The 13,941-nt window shown below is 40.4% G+C and overlaps 1 long non-coding RNA gene across 1 annotated transcript in view; it reads left to right on the plus strand.

Annotated features, from left to right (window-relative positions):
* The first annotated feature begins 210 nt into the window (after positions 1-210).
* Positions 211-13,941, plus strand: part of LOC140194715 (uncharacterized) — a 214,997-nt gene continuing 201,266 nt past the window's right edge. The window contains exon 1 of the long non-coding RNA XR_011885273.1: positions 211-263. This is a non-coding gene — a long non-coding RNA (uncharacterized lncRNA). The remainder of the gene's footprint in view (positions 264-13,941) is intronic.

Consider the following 13,941-nt stretch of genomic DNA (forward strand, 5'->3'; position numbering starts at 1 on the left):
ACAATCACCAGCTGTAAACCTGGAAATCAAAGACCAGGCAATTAAATTTACAGGAATTTCTTATCCACTGATCCTGCTTCTCTCCTGAGTTCCCACATTAATCTGGTACTTTGAGCAGATCAGCAAGATACCTATAGGAAGGAAGCTTTAAAATATGACATCACCAGGACTGGATGTGCAACGTTGACCAGAAGGTTACTGTGTCAGCTTCATCGTAGCCCAAGCTTGCCTGACTGGATATCAGCCAGAGGAGACTCAGCGAGGTAAGCTTTAAATTCACTTTTCATGTTTTCTCAAAACAGCCTTCTATTTTACTTGCCACTGCATTACATTATGACCAAATCATAACCATCCCTAACAACCCACCCAACCCATTTGAATGCAAATCCCACACCAGCCTCCAGGCATGTACACCAGGGGTCCGTGCATGTGACCTTTTTCTATAAATTCCTGCTCCCACTTGTATACTGAACCTTTAACCAGACTTCTTATGGTGGCATGCCTTACATTCTTTAATCCACTACCTTCCCAATGTCATTGGCTGCCATCAGGAGTCACAGAAATCCCAACCTGCCCCCCATCCCCTTCCTTGGTTAAAACTGGGCTGCAAAAAAGCCCATTCTGATTTCTTTACCTTGCTCATTATTGTCTGAATTCCAAATGTATCTCCCCTAGCAACACACACAAAATGCCGGAGGAACTCAGCAGGTCAGGCAGCTTCTATGAAAATCAATAAACAGTTAATGTTTCGGGCAAAGACCCCTTTTCAATCCTAATCACAAGAGTGGTGAGGACTTGCTCTGCGATTGTTGGGTGCTACACAGGACACTATGATTCTCTGCTTACCCCTTGTACCCAGCTTGACCTGTTAATAAAATGTGTGAATCAGAATGCAAATTCTACCAGAATAAATTGTGATAGATTCAACTAGTTGTGAATTAATTTTAATTCAGACACAGGAACTAATTTTATTGCTTATTCCTAATTGATCCTCCAGTACTGGGGGATTTTCAACAGTTTACTCTGCTATTTGCTGATAATGAACACAGCTGGAGAGTAGAAATCAGTAGTTCCAGAAAGGTGCTCAATTAGTCATCTCAAAGACTTGTAAACAGGAGTCTGTGGAGTGAAAAATAGTCATCATGAAAAGTATAATCTCCCCCCTACTGTGCTTAGAACGAACTGTAAAAAGCACCTGTCTAGCCAGCAATGTACTAGCAACTTATTCTCCTCCGGAGATCAATAAACTGTTTTATATAAAGGTAGGCATTGCTCCTTTGAAGTTCAAACACCCTGTTTTCAGAATGCATTGGCGACTGTGTGTGGTGTGCTTCTGTCATTCTCTTCTGTTCTGTTAATATTTTAAATATGACCTAAGCATTTGATATGTATTTAGTACCAGAATAATTTTAATAATAACTTGGTGTTGCTGCAATGCAATATTTGCTCTGCAGCTGCATAATGCAGTACAACTGGAGTCAAAGGGCTTCAGGTTTGAATGGGGCAGTCTTGCACTGCTTAATCATTATATTATTGTAGTTTGGAGCACTTTGACAGAGTTAACATGATTTAAGAGCTGATGGAACATTTTACATTCTATTATGTGATAAATAATTTCCTGCCAATTTAACATTGCTTATAGGAGCGGTGCACATTAATTCACACATATCTGTGCAACCCCCTGCTTCTCCACTCTCTCTATCCCATATAGCAGACAATATAACATCATGCTCCTACTCAAGGTCATGAAACTAGTGCCAGACTTGCTTTACAAAGGTAATAGTGAGTTTAGCTTATAATAGTATTATATTATTGCAGGTTTGTCTTGTAAATACAGAATACTCTTAACAAAAAAATGACCAATTCCTGTATAAGTATTGAGACAGAGATTACCAATTAAGATTTTTTTTAGGTCATACAGTTGATAAGAAAATATGGATGCGTTTAATGTGTTAAGAATAACACAAATAGATAAATAAACTCTTCTTGGGCTTCCAGCCGGGTATAGGTATCGATTTTAAAATCTCAGGCTGGAAGCCCAAGAAGAGTTTATTCATCATATATGCTGGCAAAGCCCTGTATCCTTTTTCACAAATGGATGAATTTACAGAGTTAAATTCTTCAGAAGAAAATTTTCTGTTTGCAGTAATTTCATTGTGAAATGTGGGCAATAAACTGTGTGTAGTGTGCGTCTAAATTTCTGAAATGTGCTCTCACCAGGAAAGGCATCACTCTGGAATCACATTGTCTCTCATTAGATCTTTATATTATTATAAACATGTCACTTCAAGAAGGCATCACTCCAATTCTATCAATAAAGTGAATGGTGCAGCACAGCATCATCTGTACGTTGTACAAGTCTGAAAGTGCTAAGAATGCTTTGTAAAGCATTGGGTGGTGATTGAAAGGAAAGACAATATGAAGTTGAGCAAAATTTGTATATTTCACCAGTTGAAGGAGGGGAATGAGGCAAATGGTTAAAGGAATAGATGTTGATACAATAAAGGATCAGGAATGAAAGAATAGGTGGTACAGAGTCAACCATAGTTCCGGACAAGTTGAGAGATGTCGGGAGATATATGGCCACAGAAAATTTAGTATGTCAGATGAAGGATTGAAAATGTGATTCACCAAATTTTGTCTTTCTGTAATGTGTGATTCTCTTGTGACCACAAACTGAAGGAAGTTGGAGAGGATTTAAGATGGGTGAAGATACAGAAACAGTGAAGGTGACTTACAAAATGGCGTAGTTAGGGAAGAGAAATCTAGTGAAATTTCAATGGGACTTTTGATATTAGAAATGGGGCAGAGTAATGGTGTTATCAAAGCACATGGTGAGGAAAGTGAGGTTACCTCACATATTCTGTTTGCTCAACAGTGGGGCTCTAGATAATGCAGCAGCAGTGGCATGGGGACAACAACAACTTGTGGAAGAATTAGCTTTAGTTTTTCCCACACTGAATATTTTATTATATTTTTTTCAGAGAAAAGTGTTGTGATGTGGTGCTGATAATCATATGTTTTAATGCTAAATAAAGAGTAGGTAATTCAGATCAGCAGTTACTGAATCCACATGCCAGAAAGAGAACAAATTGATTCAACTGCAGCGCCATCTAGTGGCATCATTCCGACTGCAATGAAACGGCATCAAATCATTCCTCATGAATGAAGAGCTGCTTATGCAGGAGATCCAAAACAGAGAATGCTGGAAGCACTTAGCAGGTCAAGCAGCAACAGTGGGAAAAGAAACAGAGCCAACGTTTCAGGTCAAGAAACCTCTATTGGAATTGGAAACATGAGAATACAAGTGTGTTTTAAGCTGCAGAAAGGGTAGAGAGTGAAGGTGAACAGAGGAAATGTCTGTGATAGGGTGTAGACAAATGTCAAGGTGACAATTGCTTTTGAGAAGGGGCAGAAGAGAGAAAAAGAATAAAACTGAAACAAAGAAATATAGCCACATCTGTGGAGAGCAGGAAAAGCTGAAATTGTTAAATTCAACATTGTGTCTTGAGAGCTTCAACATACCTAAAATGAAAATGAAGGGCTGGTCCTCATTCTCTCTTTGGGCATTGCTGGAAAATGGGGGAGAATGAAGACCGAGAGATTAGAGTGAGTGCAGAATGGAAATTTAATGTGTCAAGAAATTAGAAACTCAGAATCACCTTCACTGTTCCCACCTGTGTTAAAAGGATTCCAAAAGAGGTTCCCATACTACAAACACCATCAGAAAAGTTGTCTGGACCTTTCTTTTGGTTGTCTATCTATCACTTATGCACCTGCCTTTTTGCCTGGCTGCCTCATTTCATAAGACATAAGACAGAGGAGCAGAATTAGGCTATTCAGCCCATTGAGTCTGCTCCACCATTTCACCATGGCTGATCCATTTCCCTCTCAACCCCATACTCCTGCCTTCTACCCATAACCTTCCAGGTCCTGATTAATCAAGAACTTATCAACCTCCTTAAATATACCTATGCCTTGGCCTCCACAGCCACCTGTGGCAACAAATTCCATAGATTCACCACCCTCTGGCTAAAGAAATCCCTCCTTATCTCCATTCTAAATGGACACCTTGCTATTCTGATGCTGTGCCCTCTGGTCCTAGACTCCTCCACTATTGGAAACATCCACTCTATCTAACCCTTTCAACATTGGATAGGTTTCAATGAGATCCCCCTTATTCTTCTAAATTCCAGTGAGTAAAGGCACAGAGCCATTAATCACTCCTCATATGATAACCCTTTCATTCCCAGAATCATTCTCGTGAACCTCTTTTGAACTCTCTCCAATGCCAGCATAAACTTTTTTAAATAAGGGGCTCAAAACTTCTGAAATGCCCGCTTTGCTGCCACTGCTACTGTGTGGTAACCGGAATCTCTGGAGCTGAAGGCCCCAAAATCCTCAGCTTTGCGTGTTTCAGCGGCCGGGACGAGGTCAAAGGCGCTCAGCGGAGGATGGCGCTCGGGAGGCTGTATCAGAGAGGCTGGTTGGTAGCTCGAAGTTTTCGGACGGATGGACTCAGTGTTGGCTGTGGTCAGCTGCTTCCAAGGCATCAGCAAGTTGACGGTGCCTGGAGGTTTATGGCAGGGAGTTTCTCCCATTTGCCACCTGCTATCGGGGACTTGGGAGTCGATCAACTTGGGACTTTAAGATTTTTTTTTTACTGTGCCCATGGTTTGTTCTTCATCAAGTTATGGTATTGCTTTGCACTGCTGTAACTATATGTTATAATTATGTGGTCCTGTCAGTGTTAGTCCTTAGTTTGTCTTGTTTTCTGTGATATCACTCCGGAGTAACATTGTATCATTTCTTAATGCATGTATGTATTTCTAAATGACAATAAAAAGAGGACTGAGTGTTCTCATAATCTAATCTAAAAACTCCTCACAATTCTCTGTGTGAGGCCTCTTCAGTGTCTTATAAAGCTTCAACACTAATTCCTTGCTTTCATATTCTAGGCCTCTTGAAATGACTGCTAACATTGCATTTGCCTTCCTCTCCACTGATTCAACCTACAAATTAACCTTCAGGGAATCCTGCACGAGGTCTCACATGCCCCTATGCACTTCTTATTTTTGAATTTTCTTCTCGTTTAGAAAATTGTCTATGCTTTTATACCTTTCCTTGTCCCCATTACTCCCACCACCCTGCCATTTTGTCTTCTCACTGTTGCCATCAGGAAGGAGGTACAGGAGCCTTAGGACTCACATCACCAGGTTCAGGAACAGTTATTACCCCTCAACAATCAGGCTCTTGAACTAAAGGGATAACTTCATTCAACTTTATTTGCCCCTTCATTGAAAGGTTCCCACACCCTATGGACGCACTTTCAGGGACTCTTCATTTCGTGTTCTCGATATTTATTACTTTTGTATTTATTATTTCTTTTTGTATTTGCACAATTTGTTGTCTTTTGCACACTGGTTGGTGCAATCTTGCATCGATTCTATTATGGTTATTATTCTATTATGGATTTATTGAATATGCCTGCAACAAAATGAATCACAAGTTTCTATACAGTGACATATACTGTATGTACTTGGATGATAAATTTACTTTGAACTTTGGTTTATGCTGATAACTGTCAGCTGAGTAGGGATTGCTGCCAGTGGAAGTTCCCTGCAAAGGCTAGGAGATCCCTTGTTTTCAAGTGATGCCATACAGGAACAGTCCAACAGTGAGAGACTGGTACAAAATCTTGTGATTGGTTTATTATTGTCACATGTATCAAGATGCATTGAATAACTGTTTTGCAAACAATCAAGACAGATCATTTCACAACATAAGTATATTGGGGTAGTACAAAGGAAAAGCGATTAAAGAATGAAGAATATAGGGTATTTCCCCAGTTGGTGATTACTGAAAAAGTCTGCTGGTCCAAACAAGGTAGATTCTAAAAACAAAAGAAATGCAAAGGTTGGATGTTTTCATTGAGTTAAGAGTTAGACAGCGATTCACATGATTACGGAATTGGGTGCTCAATAGGAATTGAAATTGGTGTTAGTTTATTAATGTTACATGTACCAAGTTTGTTTTGCCTACTGTTCCTTCGGATCAAATCATTACACCGTACATGACAAAACAATAACAGAATGCAAAATGAAGTGTTACATTTACAATGAAAATACAGTGCAGGCAGACAACAAGGTAGAATGTGAGGTCAAGAGTCCATCTTACTGTACTGGAAACCATTCAATGCCCTTATAACAGCAGGGTAGAAGCTGTCCTTGAGTGTTGTGGTACATGTTTCAGGCTTTTGTATCTTTTGCTTGATGGGAGAAGAGGGAATGTCCAGGGTGGGTGGGGTCTAAAATTTTCTGGCCATTTTATTTGCATGATGTGCTGAGATGTGTCCACAACGTTCTGCAGTTTGTTGCAGTCAGGGCAAGAGCAGTTGCCATGTCTGGATAGGATGCTTTCCCACTGTGCTGATAAAAATTGGAAAAGGTCAAAAGAGATATGGTAGATTTATTTAGCCTCTGGAGGATGTAGAGGCATGTGTGGGCTTTCTTGGCCATGGTGTCCTCGTGGCTGGACCAGGAAAGGCTATTGCTGATGTTCACTCTGAGGAATCTGAGGCCCTCAACCCTCCAAACCTCAGAACCACTGATGAAGTCAGGAGCATGTCCACCGCCCCCTTCCTGAATCAATGACCAGCTATTATGTTTCTCTGACATTGAGGCAAAGGTAGTTGTTACACTAATCATGTTACTAAACTCTTAATCTTCTTCCTGTTCTCCTACGCTTTGTTTATTGAGATACAGCCCAATACGGTGGTGTCATCTGCAAACTTGTAGATGGAGATAGAGCAGACTCTGACCGTGTGGTCATGAGTGTACACAGGGACTGAGAATGCAATCTTGTGGACCACCGGTGTTGAGAATAATCATGGCAGAGGTGTTGCTGCTTATCCCTACTGATTGTAGTGTATTGGTCAACAGTTGAAGGTCCATTTGCAGAGGAAGTTGTTGACTCCCAGATCTCAGAGTCTGGTGTTGAGTTTGCTTGCAATTGTAATCTTGAAGGCAGAGCTGTAGTCAGTGAACAATAAGTCTGACATTGGTGTCTTTGCTGTCCAGGTGCTTCAGTGTAGGGCCAAGGAGATGTCATCTGCTGACAACCTGTTTTGGCAGTGAGTTGCAGTGGGTTGAGATTGCCTGGGAGGCTGGAATTAATGAGTGCCTCCCAAAAACACTTCATGATAGTGGATGGTCAGAGCCACTGGGCAGTAGTCGTTAATGTATATAGAACATAGAACATAGAATAGTACAGCACATTACAGGCCCTTCGGCCCACAATGTTGTGCCAACCCTCAAACCCTGGCTCCCATATAACCCCCCACCTTAAATTCCTCCATATATCTGTCTATTAGTCTCTTAAACTTCACGAGTGTATCTGCCTCCACCAATGACTCAGGCAGTGCATTCCACGCACCAACCACTCTCTGAGTAAAAAACATTCCTCTAATATCCCCCTTGAACTTCCCACTCCTTACCTGAAAGCCATGTCCTCTTGTATTGAGCAGTGGTGCCCTGAGGAAGAGGCGCTGGCTATCCACTCTATCTATTCCTCTTATTATCTTGTACACCTCTATCATGTCTCCTCTCATTCTCCTTCTCTACAAAGAGTAAAGCCCTAGCTCCCTTATTACCTTGTTTTTCTAAAGTAGTATTTTATTTGTCTTTTACTCCCAGCAGGTAGACACTGTGCTTCAGCAGCACCATCTTAAAATTAAAATGCTAATATATGCACTCAGCAGCCATTTTATAAGGTACACCTGCTCATTAGTACAAATACCTAATCAGCCAATCATGTGACAGCAACTCAATGCATAAAACCATGCAGACATGGTCAAGAGGTTCAAACATCAGAATGGGGAAGAAATGTGATCTAAGTGACTTTGACGGTGGAATGATTTTTTTGGTGCCAAAGAGAGTGGTTTGAGTATCTCAGAAACTGCTGATCTTCTGCGATTTTCACACACACAACAGTTTCTAGAGTTTATAGAGAATGGTGTGAAAAACCTACAAATACAATCCAGTGAACGGCAGCTCTGTGGCAAAATGGTCATGTTAATGAGAGAGGACAGAGGAGAATGGCCAGACTGATTCAAGATGACAGGAAGGCGACAGTCACTCAAATAACCACGCATTACAATAGTGGTGTGCAGAAAAGCATCTCTGAACGCATAACACCTTGAACCTTGAAGTGGATGTACCTGATAAAGTGGCCACTGAGCTTATGTTAGTAATATGAGACAAATTCAGTAGGAGAGAAACACCCTTCATCTTTATTTATGTTTTGATACTGTAACAGTTAAAAGAGTATAAGCATAGTTAAAATAAAAAAAAATGAACTGTGCCAAAGGGTCTGAAAATCATATTCCATCATTTAAAAATGTACCTTTTAATTTCTATTTTGTATTGAATAATAGGTGTCTCATATATCTGGATTGTCAATGTTTTAACTGTCAATCAGGGGCTGATGGCTTTATAGACATAATGTACTTCTTTACAGTGAGGTACTCTATTTTTATGGAAGCCTTTTAAGTCATTGCCAAGGTCAAAAGTTAATAGTGATTAATAAGTTGGACTGGAGTCTGTGATGAGGATGTAACAAACTAAAAAGACAATAAATGTCATAAGTTGTGAGAACATAAACTACAAACCATATGAATGTGTTTCAGCTAGCTTTTTTTTCTCTGCTGCTATATGGTGTCTCTGATTTGTTATGTCAGCAACTGTTTTGGTCCCTTTGGCTTAAAAGGATGTATTTTCCTTGGAGAGATGGATATGGATATTCCAGGGATATGGATCGTGTGCTGGATGAGGCTGAAATAAATGGACTATGAAACCATGTTCTCTAGAGTCCAGAAGAATACGAGGAGATAGCAATGAAGCATACAATTTTGTAGATACAGTGGAAAATCTTCCTCTTTCTGAGGAGTCCAGTACCATGAAGTACAGTTTGAGAATAAAGGTCCATACAAGATGAGCAACAATGTACTTCATTATAAGGCCTTGCAGAAGTAAAGCAAGCCTACAGGCCTGAAACATCATAGCTTAAATCAAGAATATATCTGGAGATAATGGCTGAGCTCCAGGGTGCCTCCTATATAACAAAGATAGCTCTGGTGGGTCCTCCAAAAATTTCTCTAATCATGACTTAATTAGAACATGCAGGAGTAATAACGTCAGAAGTGACCGATCACATGTTCAGATTGGGTTAGTGATGGAAATCAATTATAGATATGTTGGTGGTGATGCTGTACTTTATATAAACTTCTGTCAAAAAAATAATTGAAAGTCAACATGACATTGACTTCCATGGAGAGAATAGTCCAAGCGTGAGAGAATGCTGGAGATCATCTCACAGATTGTCACACATCTCAGTCCTGACTTTATTGGGAAATGTAAGGACGTTCATCAGAGAAATCCAAGAAAGGCAAGCTGTTTTTTGAAGACTATGTAAGTAGATTGTTTGCTGATTTTGGGCCTGTTGACTTCTGTCCCCTGACCCAACCTGTGTGTCTCATTACAAAATCATTAGAAGTGGAGAGTTACCACCAGAGTCAGCACCTGTAAACCTATTGAATGGATATTTCGGTATCTGGAGGCTAAAGAAAATGTACCTGTTCTAGCACTCTGAGTAGTTTACAGTTAGTTTTAATGCTACTCTTGATGTCAGCAGAATGTCCCTTTAAATAATGAAAAACTAAACAGTGCTAATGAGATGATTCCAAGAGAGTAAAATTCCAACTATAAATCATGCAGACAAGGGTGGAAATGGGTGTTGTGCAAATAATAATGTGTTTCACTCTGAAGTGAATACTGACATAATTTTCTCTCTGTGTAATTAAAACTATAGCTGATCAAAACTATTTAAACTTTTTTGTTATTTTTGTGTATAAATGGTATAAATCATCACTCTACTGTTGAGTATCAGGAGAGGAGAAATTGGTTCTCCATAGTCAATGCTTGTGTTGAATAAAGATCATTTAAGTCTACTATCAGAAATGAGAAAATTAGCAGGTGCTGGAAATCTAAGCAGCACACACAAAATGCTGGAGGAACTTAACAGGCCAGACAGCAACTATAGAAAAAAGTACAGTCTACATTTCAGGCCGAGACCCTTCGGCAGGACTGAATAAAAAAGGCTGAGGATTAGATTTAAAAGATGAGCGGCAAGGGAGAGAGAATCACAAGGTGAAAGGTAAAACCTGAAGGGGAAGGGATGAAGCAAAGAGCTGAGAAGTTGATTGGTGAAAGAGACAGAAGGCCATAGAAGAAAGAAAAGCAGGGAGGGGCACCAGAGGGAGGCGATGGGTGGGCAAGGAGATAAGGTGCGAGAGGGAAAAAGGGATGGGGTATGGTGAAGAAGGGAGGGGGTTCATTACCAGAAGTTCAAGAAATCGATGTTCATGCCATCAGGTTGGTGGCTACCCAGATGGAATACAAGGTGTTGGTTCTCCAACCAAAGTGTGGCCTCATCGCAACATGGAGGAGACCATGGACCAATATAACAGAATGGGAATAGGAAGTGGAATTAAAATGGGTGGCCACTGGGGGATCGCATCTTTTCTGGTGGACGGAGCATGGGTGCTTGGCGAAGCGGTCTCCCAGCCGATGTCAGGTCTCACTGATATACAGGAGGCCACACCGGGAGCACTGGATACAGTATACAATCCCAACAGAATCATAGGTGAAGTGTCGCCTCACCTGGAAGGACTGTTTGTGGCCCTGAATGGTAGTGATGGAGGAGGTGGAGGAGTAGGGGCAGGTGTAGCACATGTCCTGCTTGCAAGGATAGGTACCAGGAGAGAGATCAGTGGGGAGGGACAAATGGACAAGGGACTTGCGATCCCTGCAGAAAGCAGAAAGTGGGGGTGGAGGGAATGATGTGCTCGGTGGTGGCATCCCATTGCCTGCTGAGTTCCTCCAGCATTTTGTGTGTGTTGTTTACATCTACCATCTTCAGTCTTGAGTGGCTCAGTCACCATCACAACACCACAATGATAGTAGATATTCCCTTGCTTACTCTCTCAATAATCTGCATGATCTGGAAGACATTATTGATACAGGCAGAGAGTTATGGCTGTCCATCCCGCAGCATGTATAAGTGTGTAACTATTGGATACTATTTCACCATTCGCATAAAGGGGAGGATGCATTGTATGCAAATAGTTGAGGAGGTAGAAATACGAAAGCAAATATAGAGTATTTGTGAGGGAAAGAAACGACAAAAGTGAAAAACATGGAACTCATGGGCAGGGGTGGTGTAGGGTAATGTAAGGGGAGGAAACATAGCATAATTCACTACCACCGACATTGAGTTGGGCTTCACTTTAAGAGACTGGTCTGACATGATGACATAATGACTTGAAGTTTTTATTGTGCTCTATGTTCTGCATTTGTTTGACAATAAAGTGAGTTGTTATGGTTTTCCCTAAACTTAAAACATCTCTGCCATTTTATTTACAAAAACCTACAGGGAGTTACTTGCGCCATCGGATAGTCTGTTTAAATGGCTCAATAGAGAAAGTAGAAATAAATCAGTCACTTTGGGATGGCTGACTGAAGTTTTTTTTTATGGGATATTGTAAAAATAATGATCATTCTACATTTTGACTGATTTTATCCGACATCTTAAAAAAATTTCTGGGCCATACTTGGTATTCATATTCCTATTTGTTTTAGAGCTCAGTAACACAGGCAAATTCCTGGGCAAGACATTTTTCAGCTCAATTGGTAAGTTACAATACAAGTAAATAGTGTCAAGGGTAAACATTCAAGTGGTGGTATTCGAATCATAGCCATGCAGAAGTTGCAGCTCAGCGTGAATCTACTGGCAGGCATTTGAAATTAAATGTTTAATCAGATCTGTTGACTCTATTCATTATCCTCAGATACCAATGAAATTCTTTCAATAATATTGTTATGATGGATCAGGAATTCTATTGCATAGTGCAAACTTTTCATGCACAGCAAGAATTAACTTTAGTTAAATACGATCAAGTACACAGTGTAATTATAGCACACTTTCACAAGTTAGATATGGGTCCCATCTGCATATGTTGCTCACAGCCGTGGAGATTGCCGGATGCGTGCAGAGGTGTCTAATGGCATGCAACACTCATCCTGTGAAACTGTGTTGCGTAGGCAAGCAGGCCTTGACATTGAACAGAGTTCTGGGCTGCTTCAAAATTATGGAAAGGGACTGTTTGAATCTGAGCTGCTGTCTGGTGATCTAAGGATTCCACCTTCCTCCATGTAGTTTCTTCAAGAATTCTTTTCTGAAGACCCCTCATTCACCCACTATTTAATAATAATATACCCCCTACTTCCTTGATTTATCTCCCAACACCTGGGCACTGATTGTCCTTGAATATTCTAAATGAACGCATGTTACAATTTCTCCTCACAAACAGGAGAAAATCTGCAGATGCTGGAAATCCAAGCAACATGCCAAAATGCTGGAGGAACTTAGCAGGCCAGGCAGCAGCTATGGAAAAGGGTACAGTCAGCATTTCAGGCTGAGACCCTTTGGTAGCAATCTCCCCTGATTTCTTCTTCATGATAATCTCCCGCTACATAGACTTCCTTCCCTTTTGAGGTATTTTTCCCCTGCGATAGTGTCTCTGATCCTTTCTCCTCTGAGAACCCTCTATCTGAAAAATCCTTTCAGTCCCTTTATGATCTTCTTTTTTTTTATCAATCCTCACAAGAAATCCTCCATTCCAGATTTCTAATTCACTCCTTGACCTAATTTTCTCCTCAATCTGTGCTTGAAATGCTGGGAAATCACAGGCTAAAGGTATCCCGTACTGATTTCTTTTGGTAAAGTTCAGACACCTTGTGCCTTGTCTTATAGAATGCTGTTGTCACTAAGTTTGGCATAAAACTGGCTATGGCACTTAACCACATTAGTGTTTCTTTTCAGGCTTCTGCGTGGTATGATTTTCCATAATGGAACCTATTGTGAAAATATTTTTTAACCTTGCACCTCATTCTCATTGTTGTACCTCCTGGTCATAGATTTGCCAATCCAGGGATGAAGGAACTCAGTTTACATTTTATTCATATGGCAATAGAGTTAACCAAAAATAAATGAAAAAAGAAAAGTAAGAAGAAATTAAATTCCAACATTATTTTCCTGTTTCTGTGTTGAAACATTCTCCTTGGAAAGTGAAACAAACATTGAAAAAGGCAACAAGCTGAAAGAGACTAAAGATTCACTGGTGAAATGCAGAGATTTCTAATGTCAAAGTAAATCAGGCTTAATCACCCCAGGCGCAGCGACTCTATGTGCAGAAATGAGGAACAACACATTCTCATTCCGTAATGACAAAATTAACACTAGCTTTATATTTGTATACCAAGTGTCAAAGAGAACCCTGCATCCTATAAATGTGTTTCATGGTCAAAATATTGCTCATTTCTTATATATGTAGATTTAAAGTGGTATCAATGGACCTGGCACAATGGTGGTGGCTAGGGGAAGGGTCGGGTAAAGTGTATACCCATACATTCTCCATCAAGTGTGACTTACCTGTCATTTGCAAATAAGGAGCCTTGCCATCTAGTGAGACACTTCCCAATCTTACTTATCATAATTCAAGCAGAGTTTATTGTCATGAGCGTAGATATGGTGAGGTATAGATACAGTGAAAATTTTGCTTGTAGCAGTGTCACAGGCACATAGGTTCAGACAACACACAGAACATACATTATACATAAACTGTACAAGACAGTGCTTCTTTTACACAGAGAGAAGTCCATGATAGTTCAAGAGGTAGTCCTTAATGTTCCAGTGCTGATGAGAGATTAGCATTGTGCAGGCTGGTTCAATAACCTGATGGCTGTAGGAAAGCAGCTGTTCCTGAACCTGGTGATGGGGGACTTGAGGCTTTTGTACTTCCTGCATAATGACAGCAGTGAGAAT

This window comes from Mobula birostris, chromosome 3 (genome assembly GCF_030028105.1).
Source record: "Mobula birostris isolate sMobBir1 chromosome 3, sMobBir1.hap1, whole genome shotgun sequence".
In the NCBI taxonomy this organism is placed as follows: Eukaryota; Metazoa; Chordata; class Chondrichthyes; order Myliobatiformes; family Myliobatidae; genus Mobula; species Mobula birostris.